This window comes from Arvicanthis niloticus, chromosome 7 (genome assembly GCF_011762505.2).
Source record: "Arvicanthis niloticus isolate mArvNil1 chromosome 7, mArvNil1.pat.X, whole genome shotgun sequence".
Classification (NCBI taxonomy): domain Eukaryota; kingdom Metazoa; phylum Chordata; class Mammalia; order Rodentia; family Muridae; genus Arvicanthis; species Arvicanthis niloticus.
The window spans coordinates 62,220,094-62,243,364 of record NC_047664.1 but is presented as its reverse complement, the minus strand read 5'-3'; positions in this window follow the sequence as shown (position 1 = coordinate 62,243,364).

Genomic DNA, 23,271 nt, shown 5'->3' with positions numbered 1-23,271 from the left:
CAGCTCTATAAAATTTTATATGAATAAAATAAATCTTCATTTTTCCTCCTGTAGTAACATTTTAGGTATGTTCAAAAGTGGATAATTACAGTCATATTTGTGACTTAATCTATTGAATGTTTTCATTATTTAAACTTAAATAATGAAAACTTGTATCTTTTGGTATGACAATGAAATGGCTGGTTTTTTTTTTTTTTTGAATTGAATAAAACACTGACATATACCATTATGACTCTCCATCACATATACTCGTAAGCCAGAAATATGCATGCACTCATTTCTCCTTGATCAAAATGCTTTCTTATAAATATAACACATGAATAAACACAGTAAAAATAAAGCGCTAAATATTTAGATGCTGTCTTATTTTTAATTTATAAAAGTCAGAAAAGTAAGTGTACAACTTTGTGTGAATTAAAAGATTGATGGATAGCTACATATCAATAATGTAAAAGTCATCCTCTAATTTATGTACTCAGTTATGTCTCATATATCTCTATTTTGAAGGATTAATGCCATCAAAATGTGGTCTACATAAATCTAAGTGGCATTAGGCATTTTCAGATTTATACAGAATGTTTAGAGCTAAATTGGAAGAAATAAGATAACATTACCAAAATTGACTTGTTACACAATCTATGTTTATTCATTTTCAAGATGTGAAAACACTGGAGTCTGATGTTTAAAAATAAAATCAAATAGTTAGCCTGAACTTTGCCTCTTAAATATCTAGCAGTGATACCTCTGTGTGATGTCAGGAAGATGGATGTCCACAGGGTCTCTTGGCCCTCAGGCACTTTCCAGCAGTCTCACTCTCTCATCTTAACCTACCTAAGTAATTATAGCAAAGCCTGATTAAGCACGGTTTTCTGTCAGCTTAATATGGTGTCTCTTAATGAAGGTTGGGAACAATTAGTGAAGTATGATTAACAACCTTTGACCTTTAGCTGATGAATATTGGTGCTCAGATACATGCAAAATCTAGGACATTTGTAAATGAAAGATGTTGGCTTAGAATGCCTTTGCTATAAGCAGAAGCATCTAAATAGAATGAAATATACTTGCATTTAAATTTTTATTGTTGAACTGATATTACAGAAAATCTGATCTTGAAATGACAGTCAGGATATACTCTTGAGTTTTCTAAAGTACTACAATGATTAAATTAAGTCTTATTCAAGTTTAAAGCCCAAGCCCAAGGAAAATCCCTTCACTAATGTAACCAAAGCATACAAAGTTAAGAAGACTCAAGTGGAATTTTAGTAAGATGTATTTATCTTGATTATTTGAAAAAAATGTAAAATGTTGAAACAATTACATTTTAACAATTGGGCACTTGATAAGAACCTTGGAAATTACTCTTGATAGAAGAGTGATGATTTTTTATTTATTAAAATCCATGTTCTTGGACTGATGTTTTAAGTCCATGCCAATAGTTTTCAAATTCACTTTGCACTTATCTGTTATGTCTGTCATATAGTTGATAGAATACGATATATTATAATTTGAATTTTAAAAGTTACCTTAACCTTAGAGTGATGGTACACACTGAAGATCTCAGACTAGGGTTACTGGGGCAGAATTATTATATTTTGCGATACATATGGGATACACAGTGATATTCCATCAAAATAATTACATTTGTTAAGAACAAGTGGATGGGGATTGTACTGCCCAAATTGGATATCACATCTTGAAGATTCATCGAACACTACCTAAGTGAGTAGAGAGTATAAAAGCCTGAAGATGAAAAAGAGTTTTGTCTTCTGGATACATCATTGTTGTTTCACACATGAACTCAAGCAGTGTCTATTTTCACAAGACAAATGTAATAAAAAGTTCATTAGCATTTTATTGTGGATAAAAGAAGGTTTAATCAGTCTTCATAGACTATAGACAAAGGTGGCAGTGGATTGGGAGTCATATTCCTTAGTGGTGAATCTCACAGTATATTGATGTCATTCAAACACAGTATTATTTCTAGATTCCTATAATACCGTGCCAATGCAGGAAACCATAGTTAAATAGAAAGAGTCATATACACAAAAAGGCATAAAAATAGGAGGGGGTCTGGGAAGGAAAAGATGGAAAAGGAAAAGAGAGCACAATGGTTGTCTTAATGGAAGAACATTATTTATATTCAAGAAACATTAGAAAGTTAACTAAATCAAAAAGGTACAAATCTAAATATGTATCCTAATGTTAATATTAAACTATTGGATGGTGGGGAAGTGGGAGTGGAGGGGTAGTTGGGGGCACATCCTCATAGAAGCAGGAGGAGGGGGGATGAGATAGCAGGTTCCTGGGTGGTGGGGGGAATGGGGTAAGGGGATAAAATCTGAAATGTAAATATAATATCCAATAAAAACGAACTAACAGAAAGGAGGTATCTTAAAAAATATTAAACTATTATCCATATCAAAATATATTTTATTTCAAATGGACATTCCTAAGCCAATCACAATTTATAATTGACTTGTACAGAATAAACATACATTTGGGTTTGTGGATAATGGAGAATGCTAGATAATAGTTATGAGGTTTATTACAAAGCACAAATATAAATAAATCAATAATTTCAACATTTTAGAAATATCAATAAAAGTTATGGAATTTACCATATCTAAGTTTCAGGAACACAATCTTGTATACTTTATGTATGTCTAGGGAAACTACTTAAACTAAGAAGTTTTTTTTATTCTAACCTATGGGTATTTACAGTTTGTCTACAAAATTATTTTTTGCTCTTCTAAATAATTATGTTATATATTTTGATTTTGATGAGGGGTTTCAGAGATCTAAGAAGAGTAAAGCATTTACTATATAAGAATTAAAAAATACAATCTTGGACTAGAATCTGATGCACATTAGATAATACACTAATTATTAAATCTAATATGAAATAGATATATTACCTATGAAAACTGTAATTTATAAAATGTGAAGTATCTACTTTTCCCTTTATGTTACTTTTATTTTACTTTGTAATGATATGTATAACACTGAAACTTTGTACATACTTGGTATCTACTGTAGCTCTGAGTTATATCACTAATATTCTAATATATCCCTTTATTCATAGTATCACTTCTAGATTAAAATAATATATAACACTTTGTACATACTTGGTATCTACTGTAGCTCTGAGTTATATCTCTAATATTCTAATATATCCCTTTATTCATAGTATCACTTCTAGATTAAAATAATGTATAACATTTTGGCAGTATAGCTTCAGTATGCATGCAGTCTGTTATATTTATTTTTTACCTAAATATCAGTATTATGAAAATATGAGAGTATTATATAAGTTATATGAAATTAGATGTAGTGTTTTCAAGGGTCAAAACTATATTGAGCTCTTTTGTATGAATTTATTATATCAGTCATTGTTTGGCTTTTGCATAGAAAAGATCAATGAAAGATTCAAGTTTGACCTGAAATTAAAGTAGATAAGCTTTATATAGCTTTACTACTACAAGTATTATAATCAATATTTCAAGTTTTAAATTCAGTACTTAATAAGAATAAGAAATTTCAGGTGACATTGAAAATATGATATTGCAAAAAAATATGCTCTCAAAAATTATCTATTTTAGCAAAAGATATAGAGTTAAAATTTTCATTCTTTAACTTGGTAGATGCTTTGATAATTATGGACATCTTTTTTGTTACATATAGAAATGGAAATAAAAATCCTCACATGAAGTTTTTATTAATGCCCTACATAGCAGATAGTGTATAGTCAGGTTTACCAGGGATAGTTTCAAAAGACAAAATAAAATTGTTGTTTTTTTAGACTCATCATGACAAATATAATCATCTGAAGTTATGTAAGAAACTATTCACATTTAAAATATTAATGAAAGTTTAAAAATCTATATTTTAAAGGTTATTGAATTTCAGTTTTGAAATGATATCACTTATGACTTCCTTATAAAAACTATTATTAATATAAAAATTTTGATTAAAAACAGTGGCAACAGAGAAACTAGCATTATTATTCAAAACTATATTTATGTTTAATGTCTAATAAAATATCTCTGTAGTCTATAATTTACCTCTACATCAACTATGATAAATGATGATTATTTTAAATATATCATTAATTATATTTATCTATAGATAACATATGTACTCACTTTTATGATTGTGTTTTTATGTGTTCATTTTTTGAGCATTAAATTGGATTAGGTTCCCAGCAAAACACTAAAAATTCATACAATATACTTTTAACATATTATCCCCTTCAACATTTCTAGATACTCCTTGACATCCTCCTTGTTCTTCTATTATAATATTCTTTCTCTGTCTTATTTTTATTGGACATTTTCTTTCTTTATATTTCAAATGTTAACCCCTTTCCTGGTCACCCCCCAAAAAAACCCCTCTCTCAACCTCTCTCCCCTGCTTCTGTGAGGGTGTTCCCTCACCCACCTGCCTACTCCTGCCTCCCTGCCCTCGAATTTCTCTATACTGGGCCATCAAGCCTTCATGGGACCAAAGGCCTCTCTTCCCATTAATGCCCAAAATGGCCATTCTCTGCTAAATATGCAGCTGGAGCCACGGGGCCTTCCATGTATACTCTTTGTATACATGTCCCTGGGAGTTCTGGGCATCTGGTTGGTTGATACTTACTTTCTTGAACAACAACTGGTTGTTGTTTTTACTATGGAATTGCAAATGCTTTCAGCTCCTTCAGTCCTTTTTCTAACTTTTCCTTTGGAAACTCCATTGGGAACCTCTTGCTCAGTCAAATAGTTGTCTGCAAGCATTTGCCTCTGTATTTATGAGGCTCTGGCAGATTCTCTCAGGAGACAGCTCTGTAGCAGGCTCCTGTCACCAAGCACTTCTTTGAATCCACAATAGTCTCTGGGTTTGGTGACTGTATATAAGATAGATCCCCAGGTGGATCTTCAGGTATTTGGATGATCGTTCCTTCAGATTCTGCGTCACAGTTTGTCTCCATATTTGCTTGCATGAGTATTTTGTTCCCCATTCTAAGAAGGACCAAAGTACCCACACATTGGTCTTCCTTCTTCTTGAGCTTCATGTGGTCTATGAACTGTATCTTGGGTAATCCAATCATGTAGGCTAATATCCACTTATTAAGTGAATGCATAGATACCAGGTGCCAAAGGTAAATCAGGATCAAATAAACCATTTAAATAGTCCCCAAACCCTTAAAGCAATAGAAGCAGTCATTAGAATTCTCCCCACCAAAGAAGGCCAGGACCAGATGGGTTTAGTACAGAGTTCTATCAGACCTTCAAAGAAAACCTAATACTAATACTCTTCAAATTATTTCACAAAATAGAAACAGATGAAACACTACCCAATTTGTTCTATGAAGCCACAATTATACTTGTACCTAAATTACACAAAGATACAACAAAGAAAGAGAAATTCGGACCAATCTCCCTTAAGAATATCTATGCAAAAATACTCAATAAAATTCTCACAAACCGAATCCAACAACACATCAAAACAATGATCCATCATGATCAAGTAGACTTTATTCCAGGAATGCACAGATGGCTCAATATATGAAAATCCATCAATGTAATCCACTATATAAACAAACTCAAAAAAAAAAAAAAAAACACATGATCATCTCACTAGATGCTGAGAAAGCACCTGACAACTTTCAATAATTCTTCATGGTAAAAGTCTTGAAAAGATCAGGAAGTTAAGACCCATAACTAAACATAGTAAAAGCAATATACAGCAAACCAACATCAAACTAAATGGAGAGAAACTTGAAGCAATCACACTAAAATCAGGGATTGAAAAAGCAACCCACTCTCTCCCTACCTATTCAATATAGTACTCTAACTTTCATGTAGAAACTGCTACATATAAAACTGCTAGAGAATAATAATCTATAGTCTTACCATATTTGAAACATGAGTGATAAAATAATGTCTGGCAAGGTATGTTTAATAGGGCAATATTAATATTAATTTTGTGAAAATAAACAACCACTTTTACATGTGTTTGAGACTGTCTATATAGGTCATGCCTAGTGTTCCTATCTAGTCCTAGAATTCAAATCTGTCTGGGTCACAAGCCCTAAGGTAGATCTAGTAATTTTAAATGGAGTCTGTAGTAATCTTTCCTCTCAAGTCTTTGTTTTATACCCATAAATCAGAGTAAATCTCAAACTTCACCAGAGAAACTTCTCTTACCAGTCAATGGAGATTACTATAGAGACTCACAACTGATGAACTAGTAGAGCCCAATCAATAGACTATGGAGTTTCCAGACCTTCAAAGCACATTGATGATTAACCTTCTCCTGGCATGGCTCAGGAATCATTTTGAAATAGGCAAGAGTATAGACTTACTAAGAGTGGATATTCTTCAAAAGCTCATCATACCCAAGATACAACTTACAGACAGCATGATGCTCAAGAAGAAGAAAGAATAAAATGTGGATGCTTTGGTCCTTCTAAAAAGGAGTATCACAAATACTCATGGGAGGAAATATGGAGGCAAAGTATGGAGCAGAGACTGGAGGAAGGGCCGGCCATTCAGAGACTGGGGATCCATCCTATGTGCAGTCATCAAATGCAGACATTGTTGTGGATGCCAGGAAGTGCATGCTGACAGGAGCCTGATATACTTGTCTTCTGAGAGGCTCTGCCAGAGCCTGACATATACAGAAGAGGATGCTCACAGCTAACCATTGATCTGATCACAGGGTCCCCAATGGAGGAGTTAGAGAAAAGACTGAAGGAGATGATGGGGCTTGTGGCAACAATATCAACCAACCAGAGCTCCCAGGGTATAAACCACTTGGGAACACACATGGAGGGAGCCATGATTCCAGCTGTGTATGTAGGGCAGGATGGCCTTTTTGGCATCTGTGGGAAAGAAGGTCCTTGGTCCTGTAAAGGCTAGATGCCCCAGTGTGGGAGAATTCGAGGGTGGGGAGTTGGGAGTGTGTGGATAGGGCACACCCCCATAGTAGCAGGAAGGGGGGTATGTGGATCCAAACATATTGTTTTGAAGCTTAGAATCACTACATATTCCTTCTTCTCATAAGCTTTATCCATTAAGTTGAGATAACAATCATATAAGTATTTTTTTCTGTAATAGTTAACAATATGTAACTAGCACCTCTGGATCACATGAAAGCAAACCTCTGGCACAGTAATTTTTGATGAATGAGGAAAACTGTTTTAAGTAGTCAAACATATACACATGGAGAGAGATACACACATTTATATTATTTGGTGATGGTATCAAGCAAGGGCAATCAGTAGATAAACTGGATTCTATTGAAGACCATCACCATCAGAATGATACAAAATATGAACATATATATGCATGATTTAATTCTGTGATACAAGAGGCCTTGGAAAATAAGTTATGTATTCTGTATCTTATTATTATCCTCTTATCACTGCATTTAACAAAGTAAAATTTGAGAGACACATGATTAAATATGGATGCCGCTGACATGTTATTGTGTGGTGACATACTGTAACTGCTATTTATAGAAACTGCTGTTAAATAATATAAGAATTGTAAGTTTTATCAAACTACTAAGACACTAAATGCTACAAAGACACTAAATACTATAATGTATTATTTAACCATGATAATTAACTTTGAGAAATGCACTGTCTGAAGGTTTTTGTTCATAGAAACACTATAGAGCCAGATAGGGACAAGATACTGAAATCAGTCTCTGGACAGTGCCTATAAGATGCACTAAGGAGACAGTAAATATGAGATGTGTAGGGTACACTCAGGGTAACACACAAGACTGTTCATAGTCAACACTTTTTATGTAAAAAAGCAGGAAGATACTCTAAAATGATGAGAATGTATGTAGTCATAATAAATACACAAACCTGTTAGATACTTTGTTTTTATCATCATCAATCCTTCAAGTGTACTATACTCCACAGTATTGTATATGTTTGAAAGTATTGTATGTCTGATTGAAACATACTCTCTAAAAACACCCATAATGTATTATGTTACAATATTAAGCTAGTTTCTGATACATAATTACAGAAATTACAGAAAATGAAACTCAACCATAAATATACTCCCTGCCCACATACACAATTCCATGTAAAAATATTACTGTCATTGGCTATTGGATATGAATAAAAAATACAGGTTGGGGCTTAGGAAAACTAAGTTTCACCAAGAGATGCACAAGGAAATGCAGATGTCTTCAACTCTGGGACATAACCTTAGGACTGACAGCTGTTTGGGCGTCTTTTATTGGAACTTCTGCCCTCACCAAACTCATTTGATGTTCATTCATGGTCTTTTGGCTGCAAACACTTGACAACCATCTGTTAGGATGGCAAGTTGCCTGTATACAAGTTGGTAAGCCTGTTCCACTAGGAAATGGGTGCCAAGTGAATAAGTATTTGGTTGGGTAGCTGTGCAATGTACTATACTTGCTGAACTAAACCATTCTTTCTGACAAGTATGTCTTCTTTCTGAGAAAAGCTGTTTCTTAAAGATATATTTAGCTTAGTATAACAATCTTGTTTCTCCTAAAAAATAATTTGAATTCCATAAAGATATAGACAATTTACAAAGTGTACTATAAAACAGTTGATGATCATTGAATATTTTCTCACAACTGTTCAAATTTTAAATATTATATTATTCCCATTTTATGCGATTATTCATTTACGCAACTTATTCTAATATCTTAGATATAAATTTTCTCTAGACCATGCTTAAATTTCAAACATAGATGCATAGATTTTTAGCTTAAATAAAAATTAAAATCCTATATTGGTATGAAATTCAATTAAATAAAATGAATTCAGTGAATGAATGGTAGTCTATGATTGCTTCATAATTGTTATACACAGAATTCAAAGTGTGTGTGTATGTGTAGTATATAGTATCTTCAAAAATATTTTTATAAAAAATAATTCTCAGATACATAACAAGTTTCAGTAACTATAAAGAAGTTGTATTATACATTGCCATAGCACAACTACTTAATTCCCAAAAGTATAATATCTACAAAGATTATTTAAGACATTTACTATGTCTATTAGCATGCCTGTTACACCCACAACTAGCTCCTAAGATAGCAACTCATAAAAAGTGAAATCATATACTTAAACTACTTGCTAAATAGTTGTATTTACAAAGAATTGTAAACTAGACTATGTAAATCTAACCCAAGCCTGAGAAAAATGTAACGCATACTTGCTAAGGTTTTAAAACCACATACCATCTGGCTGCAATGCCTTTTTATATGAAAATAGCCATGATCCCCATGGTCCACAGATTCTATCAATTTAACACAGTTGTTCAGTATTCCAAGTATACATTTGCCAGATTACCAGACAAATATATTCTTTATAATCAGCAAGGGATCTGACTTCAAATTCTTACACAGTATCTTACAGATGAAATGGGAGTTGGAAGGCCGAGCACACCAATGCTTCCAGCATTGAAATTGTCCTGGGCAATCATCTTGTTGATGATTTACCTAAGGGCTATGCAATTCCTTTCACTGCTCTCTGATGACCTAAAAGTTTCCCTGGAAAATAATTTTGTACAACTTCCTACAAATAGCTGGTATCTAAAAAGTTGTCACATGTGACCCAAGAAAATACAGTACAGAGATATTTCATTTAATGCCTGTGTACTTCTCCTGAGAATCTCGTCAATGCCAGACATGCTAAAATTATGTCTCTTAATAACATTTTTTCTTGGGCTTTTACAAATATTTAGCATTTTGTTTATATTGTTGCTTTAATATCTTTGGAAGGCACAGTGAAATCAGAACAAAAGATGTTTCAGTTTTCTTTAAATTAGAGGGAAAAGAAAATTACTCGGAAGGTATTAATTATAGTAATGCAATTTTAGTATCTCAGCAAATAGAAAATTACATACACTGAAAGGGAAATAGTAGACAGTTTTAATCAATGTAAAGAGACAGGAATGGCAGAGCATTTGTCATCCATGTTTGCTTAGAAAATTGGAAATAGGGAATTGGATTGATGGTAATGACTCAGGAAGAAATTATTCTCAAACAGGATTTCTCTGCAAACAGTCTTTTTGCAGTAATTCTAAAGAAGAAATTGAGATCATGAATTCAAAAGAGAAATGTGTAGGTGTCATACTGAAGGAGCCACTGAATTTTCTATATGCTTCCTCTGCAATAATCACCACTCATTATTTGTTTTATAAATTTTTTTTCTTTTAACATCACCAACCTCTCTTAGACTTCCTTAAAAACTAAGTTCACAGAAACAATCATTGGATTCCGTCTTCAGTTATTGGTTATTTAGTGGCTCTTTCAGTTATTTATTCATCCCATTGACGTTATGTCTGAATTGGGGGATTTGTTGGAGTGAGGGGAAGGATTTATGCAAAGATCAATGAAAGAAATAAGGAGAACCTCTTAATTGTTAAAGGAAAGCAAACAGTTAGCTCACCAGGACTTTGGTAACAAAGTACCATAAACTATGCCATACTATCAATTCACTGTGGAAACAATCTGCACAGGAGATCAACTTAAGGAAGTTGTACTCCTCCAAGGGCCATAATATAAACTCATATACATGACTGATCAGGCTTTAAAAATATATAATTCTAACTATAATTATATATGTATCTTAATATATGTTACATGCATAAAATATACATATGTAAATATAATTAATAAAAAAGAGATGAATTTGGATAACAGTATCTATACAACTCTATAAAAGATAGAAGAAAATGAATGAGAAATATGTAAAATTTAAAATAAATAATTTTAAAAGATAAAATTTATATTCCTCAATATTTTGTCATAGTTCTGTATTTCATTTAGATTTAAAGAATGATCCCAAGCAATGCAGTTAAAAAGAAGAGATTCAATTGACTCATATGTCTGTAAATAAGAACATTTATTCATATTCATTTGTTTATTTATTTACTTTAATATGAGAAACTCATAACATTTTTATTGATAAGACAAAAATGTGTGTTTCCAGCCACACAGATTTAGAATTGAAGTAGTATTTATTTACCACAAAATATTATTTTATTAAAATCAGGTTTTATAAATAAGAAAACATTGTAGTTTATGGCTATGCTTAAAGGAATTTTGGCATATAAGCTGAATGGATTGATCACTGATTGGCCTTGACAAGCTAAACTGTGTACTTTGTTTTTATTGTTGGATTTTCCATTCTTTGTACTTCTTTTTAATTTTTTTAGTTTTATTATTATTATTATTATTATTATTATTATTATTATTATTATGGTTTTTCGAGACAAGTTTTCTCTGTGTAGCTCTGGCTGTCCTGGAACTCACTCTGTAGACCAGGCTGGCCTCCAACTAAGAAATCCACCTGCCTCTGCCTCCCAAGTGCTGGGAATTAAAGGCCTGTGCCACCACTTCCCTGCTTACTTCTTTTTAATTTTGTTATTAATTAATTAATTGTTTTATTTATTTACATCCCAAATGTTGTCTCCCCTCCCAGTTCTTCCTTGAAGAATTCTTCCTCCATCCCCTTATCTCTTGCCTCTGAGAAGGTCATCACTCCCTGGTATCCCCCTATCCTGGGACATCAAGTCTCTACAGGATTATGTGCATTGTTGCATTGTCTCCCCCTGAGGACAAACAAGGCAGTCATCTGCTGTATATGTGCCAGTAGCCACGGAGTAGCTCATGTATCCAAACCACGGAGTAGCATTGGTTGTTGGCTCAGTCTCTTGGAGCTCTCAGTTTAGTAGACACTGTTGGTCTGTCTCTTGGAGCTCTCAGTTTAGTAGACACTGTTGGTCTTCCTATGCGGTTGCCATGTTCTAAAGTTCCTTTAATCCTTCCTAGAACTCTTCCATAGTGGTTCCGACCTTCAACTAATGCTTGATTATGAGTATCTGTATCTGTCTCAGTCAGCTACTGGTAGAGACTCTCAGAGGTAGATCAAGCTAGGCTCCTATCTGCAAGAATGATATAGCATCAGTAATAGTGTCAGGGGTTGGTGTTCCACCCATGAGATGTATCTTAGTTAGGGTTTTACTGCTTTGAACAGACACTATGACCGAGGCAGCTGTTATAAGAACAACATTTAATTGGGCCTGGCTTACAGGTCTGGAGGTTCAGTCCATTATCATCAAGGAAGGAGAAAGTCAGTGTTTAGTCAGGCATGGTGCAGGAGAAGCTGAGATCTCTACATTTTCATCTGAAGGCTGCTAGAAGATTTGTTTTCAGGCAGCAAGGAAGATATTAAAGCCCTTGCCCAGAGTGACATACCTACACTAACAAAGCCATACCTACTCCATTAAGTCCACACTCATCCTAATAGTGTCAATCCCTGGACCAGCCTATCATTGGTGTGCTGTTTCTTCAATTTCTGTTCCATTTTTGTCCCTGAATTTCTTTTAAGCAGGAGCAATTGTGGGTTGAAAGTGCTTTAGGTGGGTTGGTATGGCCATCCCTCCACTGTGGGTCCTCTCTGACTGCTGGAGGTAGAGCCTTTATGTTCTGTATTCCTACTATTTGGCATTCAGATCAGGTCACCCCCATTGAGCCTGGGGATTCTATCCCATCCCAGCTTCTGAGTATATTTTACCTTTCTTTAACTACATAGTTTTAGATCTATAAGAAAATAGATTTGCTATATTTGAGAAAGATTTATATAGATACAGCATCACTGAACCCTAAAATTTATATAGCATTAATAATAAAAGTTTACATTTAATTAAGCAATCTCATTTAGGCAAGTTATGATTCAATTAAAGTTGCCTAAAATACTTAAAATTGTACTATTATGCAAAATGTGTAAAAGGAAATGCAATGTTTTAGAAGCACGATTTTACAATTTAGAATAAGCACCTATGAATCAAAGTTTTGATCATATGCTTTCAAGCATCAAGAAATAAGCATATCCCATGGCATGCCTCTCCATCAGAGCCTACTAATTTCTTTGCTTAGTTGGGCTGCCACCAGTATGGATACTATGTTTCTTGAGTGAAAATATTTTAGCGGTGCTTTTACATTTGTTTTGATTATTGTCATCACAAAAATGACCACAAGTATATGCTATAAAAATGTAATGAAATATAAAATAATAAGCGAAATAAGTAAAATCAAAATATATACACAGTCAAAATTCGAAATTAAATTTCCTTTAAAATTTTAGTATTTCAATTTGGTGAAGACTGAATCAAAATATCAGATTTTTTTCTAAAATATATTTTTGTTTTACATGTCTGTCTTAAGAGAAAATAAACACAGTAAATTTTATTTGTATTATAGTCAAAGATTTGTAATTTATAAAAATCCTTTTAAAAATCTACTTGGTAGGTTATGTTGTATAAGAAATAAGTAAGTATATGTAAAACACTTCAAAATGCTCTCAAATTTTTTGTTTAAAATTCAAAACATTGAATAAAAATGCAAAGTAATACAGTGGTCAACACACATGAAAATGGTTTTGTTCTATAAAGTGGAACAAGCTTTCAAGGTTCATAATAGCCAGGCATTTTTACAATGATTTAGGATATGAACCAATTCATAAAATGTAACAAATTATAAACTCAAACATTAATCTTCAATATTAATCCCCAAAGTACAGCAACCTCTGTAGAAATATGTAACAATATAAATTATAAGGCTTAAGGATGTTCTGTGAATATACACTTACATGGTGTCATATAAAATTTATCTCATACAAACACTCCAGTTTTAAAATCTATACATTTGAAAAGTGATTACATGCACAATACAATTTTCATCAAAATACCAATAACTAATGCCAGAGTATGCTAAAATGGGATTTGATAAGCATATCAAAGTATTATTACATGTATATATTCCAGATATTCTGAGTAGCTGACATAATTATAAAAGGTAGGGAGAAAAGACAATTATCCCCATGTAATACATGAAGTTTATTAGGCAATAATTTATTAGTCATAGATATTTTTATTTGACTTTTGCCTTATTTTCACTTCATTACTTTGACTATGGCAAATATTGTCATGTGAATAAATATTGTCATATTTAAGCATTGATGAAAGAATTATATGTGTTTACAATTTCTCATACTGTGTGACTTACTGGAAAATAGCAATCACATACACACACACACACACACACACACACACACACACACATACACACACAGACATGCACATACATACGTGTTCACACAGATTTCACTGTACTGAAACAGCAACAGTTAGTTTAAGATTTTTGTGGTTTGAATCCAGTGAGAAAATCTAAGGTATTGCTTTTCAATAAACAAATCTTTTTAAAAAAACTACTTGTATTTTTAAAATTTTTATTTATGTACATAATATCTCTTGATTTTTTTTTCATATCTCCCTACTACTCCTACCCAATTTATCCTTGGGCAACTCCTTCAACACGTCTTCTTCCCAATCTTATGCCATTTTATTTATTTATTTTTCCACTATTTGTCTCATAATATATCCAATTAGTGCTGTTGATATGTCCATGAATTGAAATCATCTTCTAGAATCTAGTGACTAGAGAAAAGGAAATATACCAATGACCAAACCTCCAATAAAATGTGACCTGTTATTTCACCAAAAGACATCAACTCCTGATAGGCCCTCAGATAAGGGTGAATGCTCAGTTACCCTCCATGCTAATAAATTTCGCAGGTCATTTTCATTAACTGCATCTGCTCTGATTTAATCAAAACAATAATCATGTCTTGTCTAGAAGACAACACTTCACAGCACTCTTCCTCATTATCTGGATTCTGCATTCTCTCCATCCTTCCTTCCTGCATGATTCCCTGAATCTTGGTGAAAAGTCACAGGCAAGTCAGTATAGATATTCTATTTTTGTCTAAGCATTTGAGGATACTTATATTTTATAATTATGGATTCAGTGTTGTGAATTACACATGAAGAGTTAGTCTCTTTCTTTGTTATTTATCAACTTTTTTCTTCAACAAAAGCTTTTAAAAGGTCCAAGAAGAAACTCAGTCATAGTAGTATTGAAATCTCTTCTTCCTCTTTGGGTGTGTTATGAAGGACCACAGTCACTGTTTCACAGTCAGCTACTGTCTTGTGCATAGCACAAGGTTCTTAAAATAGTGTAGGTAAGACCTGGTACAGGAAGCAATATGGGCTAGGCATCAAGAATATGATTTCTTAAGTGGTGTAGGTGAAATTAAGCACGGAAAGCTGTGATCCATCACTTAAGAATGGAGGTCAGAAGGTCTGGGTTGTGGGAGTAGATTCTCAGGAACATAGACAGACCTAGTAGAAAAGGTTGTAGTGCCTAGCACCTGGAACAGGGTTCCCTGATTCAGATCTACAGTTCCTCACAAATGTAAGAAGACTACATCTCAAAACAATCCATCAAAGTAATAAACAAAACAAACAAGCAAAATCTAAGATTGGACACTCAAAACTCACTGGTCATACTCTACAATAAAAACTATCATGGGAATGGTACAAACCTATCCTGTTCTGTCCTCTTGACATAATAATTTACAAACCCTGGTTATTAATCAGTTATATTGAAGGTACTATTCAAAGAACAAATATTACAGGATAAATGATTTCTTTCTATTATTATCTCCTTTGATAGTTATACTTTTGATATTTGGCTTGTTATTATGTACAAAGTAAAAGAACACTGATTTTTTTTACTTCTGTCAAATGATGCTATCTCCAATATAAGAGGGTTTTTTTCAAATGAGAGAATAAGAGAAATATGCATTGTAATTAAATTTATTTGTCTTTGACTACAGGGTTGGGCAAACTAAGTGTGTTAGGCCAATGTGACAACATACACATAAAAAATGTGTATGTTTTTGTTTCTACTTCATTTGCTTTGCAGTTTTATATTCAATGTATATTTACAATCACACACTGAATCACAAAATAATCATGAATAATCAGTGAAACCCTTTTATCTGTTTTAAGATCAATATATCTGTTTAAGTAATATCGTATTTTTTTATATTGCTGTAATAAAGATAACAACAAGAAACACTCGGAAAGGAAAGAGTTTATTTTTTTCTTATGCCTATAAATCATAGTCCAAAATTGAATGAAGTCAGGGCATACAAAAATGCCAGCAGGCAGGAAGAGAAGCAGTGGCCATGTAGAAACACTGCTTGGTGCCATGCTCCAATGGCTCAATTACATTTTTCTTATACAACACAGGATCACCTGTCCAGGAGTAACATCATAAGATGGGCAGATATTCCTACATCAATAGTTAATCACGAAAATGTCTCACTGAGTTGCCTATAGACTAGTGTAATAAAGAAATTTTCTTAATTGAAGTTCTGTCTCTTGGATTTTACTAGCTTGTGTAAAGTTGACAAAAAAAAAAAAAAAAAAAACCAACACAAATTATCTCCTTTGTCAACTTGATATAAAAATACAACACTGTTATATCATAGAATTTCCTTTATTGCTTATGCACAAAATCTTACCAATACTATGGTGAAGCATAACTAAAGGCCCTAATGCCTTTAAAAATCTCAACAATTGAAAAGTACATTTTTTTCCTTAAAAGTCTAACTTTGCTGGAGGAGATGTGTCATTGTGTGTGGCCTTTAAGGTTTCTAAAGCCCAAGCCAATCTCAGTTCCTGTTTCTCTTTGATACTTTTCCAGAATCATGCCTACCCACCACCATGCTCCCTTCCATGACAATAATAGACTAGCCTTCTGAAACTATAAGCAGGTTCCTGATCAAATGATTTCATCTGTAAGTTTCTTTGGTCATGGTATCTCTTCACAGCAATATAACAGTGATTAAGAAATCAAGTTTGGCTCCTGTCTTGAATAAAATCCTAATCACCTCTGGACATAGTTTCTGTATACAAATTCTGATACATTTGACAGGTCAGCGATGCTCACCTCTTTTGTGTCGCAACTGATTTCTCAACCAAAGCTAATTTACATCAATTGTACCAGTAAGGTAAAAGTTAAAAAGTAGGCCTCTCTTGATTACATTACTCTCAGTGTTATCTTCAAAATTCTCACAACAGCTCAGTATGCTATGAGTGATCAATGACTTTTCCTTTTCCAAGGTTCTGAAAAACAAACAAACAAACAAAAACAAAAAAGACAACACACAAAAACTAAACAAACATGGACATGACTGTGCTTGCAGTATTTCCCTTTTGATAGCAACCTATTGCCCAGATTGGTTCTTGTTTCTGTGATAGAACTCAGATCCAAAACAACCTGTAAAGTAAAGGTGTATTCTATCGACCTGATAAAAGATTATGATCAACAGCGTCTAGGGAAGAGATTTATTTTGCTTATTTATCCTGATCTTGATTGTCAACTTGACTGCCTCCAGAATCAACTAAAACCCAAGCAGCTGGGGACCTAGTGAATAATTATAGTGACCTGATCATTTGAGATGGGAAATCCATCTCTAAATCTGGAATATTTGAGGTTGGAATGCCAACTATAAATCTGATTCACACCCTCTGTTGGCAGCCACCATAAAAGATACAAAAGAAGGAAGCTTTGGGGTTTTCCCTGCTTTCCCTTAGTCTCAGTGGAAAGTTTATGTATCCTGTATGTAAGTAAGGTTTCTGGAAATAATATGAGAAACTATGTCTTCACCATTTTAATATAAAATGAATAACAGCAGTTTTAGAAAAATTCCGTGGGACTACAGCACCGGATTTTAACACTCAGCTACTTGGATTTCTGCTTTTTCCATTAGAATACAGCTATTCTATTTGGATGAAAGGGGGTAAGCCACTTTTGAGAACTCTTACTAGGACCCCTTGTCAAATTCCATTGAGGGAGGCCAAGGCAAGAACATGGAGGTAAGAACTAATGCAGACACTGTGAAGACATTTTGATTATGAGCTTGATCCTCAAGGCTTTCTCAGCCTACTCAATTATATAACAAATAAACAATTACACAAATTTGAGACTATAAGCCTAAGGTGGCCCAGGTTACAACAGGCTTGACCTGCTCACACCATTGATTTATCAAGGCAATTCCTCACAGAATTGTTTTCGGGCAAACTGATTGAGGCATTTTCCCAATAGGATTCAAGAGGCAATTTCTAAATTATATTTTCCTTCCCAGATAAGTCTAGACTTGTCAAGTTGACAAACAACAATAAATCTACAAACAAAAAACAAAACCAGGAGAAAGGGGTTGACTTTTATCTTACATGTCTATGTCACATTCAGTGGTGGCAGGCACTCAAGCAGTAACCTGCACGCAGGAACTGAAGAACCAACACCAAAGATAATGAAATGGCTTACTGGTATGCTCCTGTTATTTTCTAGTCTTCAATATTAATAAAGCAAACAATCAGCTTGCTAGGTATACCAACACCCACCTGTACTAACACCCACCACGGGCTGGGCTTTCTAACACCAGTTATTAATCAATTTTTTTTTCATTTTTTTAATAGAGATTGGTCTATAGGCCAATCTAGTGGAGGCATTTTCCCTTATTGAAATTCCATCTTCCCTGATGTCTCTCACCTGTGTGATGTTGACAAAAGTAATAAGCTTCATCTAAGGTGGTATTTCTTGTTTCTGCTATTTCCTATTTTATGCAATGTCTTCTTTGAGAGAAGAAACTATACTTTACTTTTGCTTATATTAAAGATTGATTGTTCTGTAAATGATCAACAGGTTATCAAATAGTATTTTCTGTAAGCAATCAATAGGTCCTTGATATAGAAATCAACACAACCACTAGTCAGTTGCTGAGAAAATGAGCCAACATGTAAGTAAGTATAAGTAAATGTGACCATTCCAACTGAGAAATGTTTCCCAATGTTCTCACAAGATTGTAAAATCACTGAGGCATGAATTCTGAACTTTTAAAAATATATTTTAAAGATTAATTTGTATTTATGTGTCTTTGTATGCTTTCTTCTCTATGTGTACTATGTATGTGTATGGGTTTCCGCAGAGTCTCAAATAAAGCTTTGTGTCCCTTGTACCTATGGAGCTGAAATTACAGGCTCTTATTGAGTTGATTTATGCAACATGGGTGTTGGGAACTGAACTTAAGTTCTCTGCAAGAACAATATGCACAATTAATTGCTGAGACATTTCATGAGTTCTACACTCTTATAAGACTTCTGTAATACTTGGAAAGTATTTTTTAAATGTTTTGAATAAAACTCATGTCAAAAAAAACCCCACATCTGTATACTGGACTTGGTTTCAAAGCCATCTCCATTTATTTTAATTTAAGTTTTCAATGTATTTAATCAGCAACAACAGTACCTTATGATTTTGTTGAAGACATTTTCTGGCCCTTTGAGCTGAGATTATTTACCTTCTTTTATTCCTATTATTCTTAGGTTTGATCTCTTGAATGTGTTTTATACTTCCTGGATGTTTGGATTAGGAGCTTTGTACAATATTTCTTTTGACTTATGTGTCAACATTTTCTATGGTACCCTCTATGCCTGAGATTCTCTCTTCTATCTCTTATGTTCTTTTGGCGATGCTTGCACCTGTATCTCCTGATCTCATTCCTAAGTTTTCCATCTCTGGGGTCGCGTCCCTGTGTGTTTCCTTTATTGTTTCTACTTCCATTTTTAGTTCCTGTACTGTTTTGTTCAATTCTTTCACCTGCTTGATTGCATTTCCTGTATTTATGTAAGAAAGTTCTTTATATTTTCCTTAAATGTCTCTATCATCTTCATGAGATGGGATTTTAGGTCATTATCTTGCTTTTCAGGTGTGTTGGGGTATCCAGCACTTGCTGTGGTGGGAGAACTGTGTGCTTTTGATGCTAAATTGCACTGAGTTCTATTGTTCATGATCATGTGTTTGTCTCTGGACATCTGTTCATGCCTGGTGTTAAGTGGCCTGAGTGTTTCTGACTATAGCTAGCCTCCTTAGACAGAGGTAGAGCCAGTCTCCTTGGAAGCAGGCAGTACTGTCTCTAATTAGTATGGGTCTATTTTGCTCTGGTTAGAGCAGGCACCTGTGTCTCTCATTACTGTGGATCTCCTAGCTGGCAGGCAAGCTGTGTCCCTTGTTATTGGGAACCTTCTGGGAGGCAGACAGGCTGTGGGTTGTGGCAGGGTATCAGCCCACTACTCGGACCTGGGTAGAGAAAGAGGCCAGATGGAATGTGGGGCTTGGCAGAGGGGGTGAGCCCGGTGTCAGCTGGGCTCTGTGTCTTTGGTTACTGCTGACCTCTTGGGTAGTATGCAGACTATAGTGTGTGGGTGGGTATCAAGCTGCTGATCTGGTCTGAGTGGGAAAGCTGACCGGTATGAAATTGAAATTGTGTCTTTGGTTACCATGGAACTCCTGGGAAGTGGACAGGAAGAAAGGTGGCGCTCCATGATTAATAATTTTATAAACACCCACAATAACATAAATATGTGTATATGAAACTGTCAAACAATAGTAAAGAATGAAATGATGTTATTGGGTGAAAAAAATGAATGCAAGTGTAAATCATCATGCTAAATTTAATAACCCAAGCAAAGACTTCTACCATATTTTGTTTTATCTATGATAGATGTATCAAATACATTTGTGCTTATATCCCTGATATATCTACTTCTACATTATATACCTACATTTACATCTATATCTAAATCTACATTTACATCTTTGTCTAAGTTTATATGCATATGGTATGAAACTGAGTCTCTGTGTGTTTCTGTGTCTCCATTTCTTATATCTGTGTTGCTCTCTCTCTCTCACTCTCTCTGAGTGTTCTGAGCATGTGTGTGTGTGTGTGTGTGTGTGTGTTTCTATGATAGAAAAGACTAGGGTGAGCAGGGGCAAGAATTTACACAACACAATTAAAATGAACAATTTTATGAAACACATCATTAATTATAATGATATACTAAAGATTAAAAAACCTTGAATTGTACTCAATGATACCACAAAAATAAAACTATTCTTTGTTTATCTATATTAAGTATTATTAATTATGGGAGAAATTAAAATTTAGCAATGGCATTAGACAACAAAATGATTAGAAATCCAATTATTAAAGTTAGCAAGCAAGATTTCTGATGCTATAACAAATAGAAAAGATAATCAACTTAAAAAGTATGAAGATATATTTTCTTTCACAGTTTTGAATATGCCAGCCCATGTGTTGGTCACTTGCTTCCAGGTCTTAATAACGTTGGAACTCATTTCAGATGAAGCTGCTCTCATATGGTCATAAATGAAGGAAAGAGTCATACATCCATTAATATAATTCAGTGTTACCCCTAAGGATATAAGGCCTTCCATGATGTTCAAAATTTACCAATTCAAATGACTTTCCAATAGATCTGCTTGTTGTAGATCAAGCTTTTAACATATGGGCCTCTGAGAATACTTATTCAAATCATTGTCATCAAGTTATTGTTTCTATTGCTTCATCTTTTAAAGATAAAAGAGTATTTTATGTCCAGGGTAGCAATATACACAACTAAAGTTGTGTATATTTAAGAATAAAATGGAAATTTTGACTTCCATAGACATTACTGTTCCACACTTGCAGGCCTTTTCTATAAATGTAGGACAGTTAGCTCTTCTATTTTCCATTCCAAAATTTCTGTTGCAACTTTGCTCTGTGCATCTAAAACAGAGAAAAATCAATACTTGCCCCTCCTTCACTAACTAGTACAGAGATGTCTCGTGAGATTAAATGTCTCATGAGGGATCTGAAGAACCAAAGTTAGGGCAGAGATTTCTCTTCACCCTCTCTTTGTTTTCTCTCTCTCAGCTTCAGTGCTCACCCATGTAGAAAGACAGGTTTCTAGAAACTTCACCTTTACTTTTCTGTAGCAAGAACTACATGATAAATTGTGACATCCTTACAAGCTTGAAAACCTATAGGAGGAATAATATTTTATATATAAGATTTAAAATTAACTAAATTAAGCATTTTCAACAAAGACCAGTGTTTTTATTTATTAGTGCATTTGCATAGAAGTTCCTAGAACTCTCTGTAACTAGCAAATAGAAAAGAGAATGGTTGTTCACCATGAACCAAGAATAATTAATCCGTTTAGTTTCAATTAGTGTAGTAATATCTAGGTAATGTATATTGTCAGGCTATAAATATCAATATATATGTAACATTTATGTCTCATCTCCACAGGTAAATTCCCTTAAATTAAAAAAGTGAGGCTTTATTTTTAAATTTAAAATTAATGTCAGTGATATTAAAATAATAAAGAATGAACTGATAGGAAATAGGATAGAGAAGAGAATTGGCCCTGAGAAGAAGAAATCCGTCAAGTGGCTCATATTCTTTCTTTCCTCGGCCTCTCCTCTGTATCTTTGACTCTGTCTTTGTTTCTCATAAGTAGAACTCTGTAGAATCAATTTTTTATTTTGGTTTCAGTTTTACCTTTCAAGTTTATTGATGTACATCACACTGAATATGATTCATGGATAAAATAGCAATGCTAAATTGTTACCTGGTCTTGTGGAGTTTGACATTGTCCATTAATGAAAGTCAATTAGACTTAGTAAACGGCATGTGATTTAGAAATACTTACCTTCTAGTCTAAAAGGGCAACATGAGGATTTGATTTTTGGGAAGTGACAAGTAATTTAACTAAAACATTTCATTACATTGCTGATTTAAAGCTAAGAGTTAAGGCAAGGTTTGCACTCAAGGGTATTCAATTAGTTCAGCAGACTTATTGATTAAGGGAAGTGAATCACCAACAATGACTGTATCTTATAAAATCAATGATCAATCTTTTGTGTTCTTTCTATTCTAGTCATGACCTGCATTTCTATTTTCTAAAAATAACCACTGTGCTACATTGAATACTAGCTTCTTCATTAACTGAACTATAAAGACAATGTAGTTTCCTCTTAAACTGGTTAATGTGTTTTAAAACTAAAACTTCCTCTACTATCCAGTGCACATATTGAATGGTTATTTACTGGATGACTTTCTAAAGACCGCATTTGAATTTTACCTGATTTGAAGGTAAAATTTAGATATAGATATTAGTACAATTCTTCTTTTCCTTAATCAATCCTATTTTAGCTGTGCATTCCTCTGCATCCTCCTCCTCTTCCTCTTTCTTCTCCTTCTCCTACTTCTCCTCCCTCCCCCCAAACCCTCCCCTCCCTCTTCTTAGACCTTTACTTCAGTGTCACAGTTACAATTCAGGGCTTCTTTCTAGAGAATAATATATGCTCCATGTGGAGGTGCAGACTGGATCCTTGTCTTATAAATTTATGTCAGCCCCATATATATATTATGAACATATATTTATAAACATATAGTATTTATATATGAATGTGTAAACCAGACTGTCTCTGTTTCTTGAAACGTCTTTTGAGCTCTTTGCTCTC